The sequence below is a fragment of the Oncorhynchus mykiss genome, chromosome 15, assembly GCF_013265735.2.
Source record: "Oncorhynchus mykiss isolate Arlee chromosome 15, USDA_OmykA_1.1, whole genome shotgun sequence".
NCBI lineage: Eukaryota > Metazoa > Chordata > Actinopteri > Salmoniformes > Salmonidae > Oncorhynchus > Oncorhynchus mykiss.
In genome coordinates, this window is record NC_048579.1 from 10,216,218 (window position 1) to 10,220,496 (window position 4,279).

Below are 4,279 nucleotides of genomic sequence, written 5' to 3' on the forward strand. Positions count from 1 at the left end.
CCAAAGTAATTCCGCTAGTGAAGAACAGCAAAGCTCCCCTTTACTGGCTCAAATAGACAACCAATCACATTGTTAACAACCCTTAGTAAACCTTTGGAAAAAATTGTGTTTGACCACATACAATGCTATTTTACTGTAAACAAATTGACAACAGACTTTCAACACACTTATAGGAAAGGACATTCAACAAGCAAGGCACCTACACAAATGACTGATGATTGGCTGAGAGAAATTGATGTCTCCTGATGGAAAAACGTACGTGTTATGGCTTTACACCCCTGCTATATTGTGAATAAAGAGTTGCCGGTCTAACAGAACCCAGAGGGTGTTCTTTAATGGAAGCCTCTCCAACATAATCCAGGAAGAATCAGGAATTCCCCAGGGCAGCTGTCTAGGCCCCTTACTTTTCTCAATTTTTACTAACTTGATTAAAGCCAGTGCGTCTAGTCATTGCCAAAAGTTTCGAGAATGACACAAAAATTAATTTTCACAAAGTTTGCTGCTTCAGTGCCTTTAGATATTTTTGTCAGATGTTAATGTGGAATACTGAAGTATAATTACAAGCATTTCATAAGTGTCAAAGGCTTTTATTGACAATTACATGAAATTGATGCAAAGAGTCAATATTTGCAGTGTTGACCCTTCTTTTTCAAGACCTCTGCAATCCGCCCTGACATGCTGTCAATTAACTTCTGGGCCATATCCTGACCGATGGCAGCCTATTCTTGCATAATCAATGCTTGGAGTTTGTCAGAATTGGTGGGTTTTTGTTTGTCCACCCGCCTCTTGAGGATTGACCACAAGTTCTCAATGAGATTAAGGTCTGGGGACTTTCCTGGCTATAGACCCAAAATATCGATGTTTTGTTCCCAGAGCCACATAGTTATCACTTTTGCCTTATGGCAAGGTGCTTCATCATGCTGGAAAAGGCATTTTTATCACCAAACTGTTCCTGGGTGGTTGGGAGAAGTTGCTCTCGAAGGATGTGTTGGTACCATTCTTTATTCATGGCTGTGTTCTTGGGCAAAATTGTGAGTGAGCCCACTACCTTGGCTGAGATGCAACCCCACACATGAATGGTCTCAGGATGCTTTACTGTTGGCATAACACAGGACTGATGGTAGCGCTCACCTTGTCTTCTCCGGACAAGCTTTTTTCCGGATGCCCCAAACAATTGAAAAGGGGATTCCTCAGAGAAAATGAGTTTACCCCAGTCCTCAGCAGTCCCTGTACCTTTTGCAGAATATCAGTCTGTTCCTGATGTTTTTTCTGGAGAGAAGTGGCTTCTTTGCTGCCCTTCTTGACACCAGGCCACCCTCCAAAACTCTTTGCCTCACTGTGCGTGCAGATGCACTCACACCTGCCTGCTGCCATTCCTGAGCAAGCTCTGTACTGGTGGTGCCCCGATCCTGCAGCTGAATCAACTTTAGGAGACGGTCCTGGCACTTGCTGGACTTTCTTGGGCACACTGAAGCCTTCTTCACAACAATTGAACCGCTCTCCTTGAAGTTCTTGATGATCCGATAAATGGTTGATTTAGATGCAATCTTACTGGCAGCAATATTCTTGCCTGTGAAGCTCTTTTTGTGCAAAGCAATGATGACGGCACGTGTTTCCTTGCAGGTAACCATGGCTGACAGAGGAAGAACAATGATTCCAAACACCAGCCTCCTTTTGAAGCTTCCAGTCTGTTATTTCAAACTCAATCAGCATGACAGAGTGACCTACAGCCTTGTCAACACTCACACCTGTGTTAACGAGAGAATCACTGACATGATATCAGCTGGTACTTTTGTGGCAGGGCTGAAATGCAATGGACATGTTTTTTGGGGATTCAGTTAATTTGCATGGCAAAGAGGGACTTTGCAATTCATCTGATCACTCTTCATATCATTCTGGAGTATATGCAAATTGCCATCATGCAAACTGAGGCAGCAGACTTTGTGAAAATTAATATTGGTGTCATTCTTAAACTTTTGGCCACGACTGTATGTATGTGGATGACTCAACACTATACACGCCAGCTACTACAGCGAGTGAAATCACTGCAAAACTTAAAGAGCTGCAGTTCGTTTCAGAACGGGAATGAGAATATCCTGAATATAGAAACGAAAACTAAAAGCATTGTATATGCTACAAATTCTTCACTGAACCCTAAACCTCTATTCCCTATGAGCCCTGGGCAAACGTAGTGCTCAAACCAGGGAATAGGGAACCGTTTGAGACACAGCCCTCAGTTTAGAAACATTCCTGCTAACACCCTTTTAGAAATCTTGTAATAAATTATGTGGAAATTGAGCAGGTTTAGGTGACCAATTGTCATGGTCAAAACATTTTGATAAAACAGTAGCTAAGATAGGGAGAAGTCTGTCTATAATAAAGTGCTGCTCTGCAGGCCATAGTTTTGTTGCACCTCGACTACTGTTAAGTCGTGTGGTCAGGTGCCAGAAAGAGGGACCTCGGAAAAATTACAATTGGCTCAGAACAGGGCAGCACGGCTTCTAACATTAATAACATGCATGTCAATCTCTCCTGGCTCAAAGTGGAGGAGAGATGGACTTCATCAATACTTGTATTTGTGAGAGGTATATACATGCTGAATGCACCGAGGTGTCTGTTTAAACTACTAGCACACAGCTCAGACACCCAGACATGCTACCAAAGGTCTCTTCACAATCCCCAAGTCAAAATCAGACTGTGGGAGGCACTCAGTACCACATAGAGCCATGACTACATAGAACTCTACTCCACAACTGATGCAAGCAGTAGAATCAGATTTTTTTAATTTATTATAAAAGTAGACCTTATTGAACTGCGGGAACTGTGAAGACACAGGCAGACACGCGCACACATGAGAACATACGCACTACACACAAACAGATTTTGTTTTGTTGTAGAGTAGTGGCCTGAGGAATCACGCTTAATGTGTTGTGAAAAGTGTTATGAAATGTAATGCCTTTAATTTGAACTGGCTTAATGTTGCTGGACCTCAGGAAGAGTAGCTTCTGCCTTGGCAGCAGCTAATCCATAATAAAATACAAGCTTTTTGAGTGAGTGTATTTTGGGATTTTGTACACAGTAAGACAAGCATGTGAAATGTGTAACATTTGTTAACTCATGATTTAAGGCAGTTTCACCTAGCTTTCATTTAGCTTGTACAGACAAAGTATGGTCTCTGGTGTACCTTGGTGTTCTTCCATAATCTCAAGTCGACAAGATGTCTTCCAGGGATAGCGAGACTGATCTCATGGTGCGACACGGCAGGACTCCAGAGTCAAACAGAGGTGTGTGAGTCGTATAACAGGCAGCGTGTTAGTCTTGCGTAAAACTACAATAAAAACAACTATAGTACTTGAAAGTTTGAAAATCAAATCTTCTGCAGTCAGTTTATGACGTTTATAGTCAGGTCCTGTGAGGCAAGACGAACAGCATGCAACCCAATCCATGTTGTCAGTTTACGTGTTGCTGAATGGAAACGAATGGCCAAGTAATATGACATGAACCTTTTCTGTCTAAGACATAAAATACAGAGCCTTCAGAAAGTATTCATACCCCTTGACTTATTCCACATTGTTGTTAGCTTTAATTCAAAATGGATTCAATATATTTTTCTTCTCACCCATCTACACACAATACCCCATATTGACAAAGTGAAAACATGTTTTTAGAAATGTTTGGTAATGTATTGAAAATGAATTCACTTAGAAATGTCCTTGTTTTTGAAAGAAAAGCACAATTTTTGTCCATTAAAATAACATCAAATTGATCAGAAATACAGTGTAGACATTGTTAATGTTGTAAATGACTATTGTAGCTGGAAACGGCAGATTTTTTATGGAATATCTACAAAGGCGTACAGAGGCCCATTATCAGCAACCATCACTCCTGTGTTCCAATGGCACGTTGTGTTAGCTAATCCAAGTTTATAATTTTAAAAAGGCTAATTGATCATTAGAAAACCCTTTTGCAATTATGTTAGCACAGCTGAAAACTGTTGTTCTGCTTAAAGAAGCAATAAAACTGGCTTTATTTAGACTAGTTGAGTATATGGTGAATCAGCATTTTTGGGTTCGATTACAGGCTCAAACTGGCCAGAAACAAATACATTTCTTCTGTAACTTGTCAGTCTGTTATTGTTCTGAGAAATGAGGGCTATTCCATGTGAGAAATTGCCAAGAAACTGAAGATCTCGTACAACACTGTGTACTACTCCCTTCACAGAACAGCACAAACTGGCTCTAACCAGAATTGAAAGAGGAGTGGGAGGCCCCGGAGCACT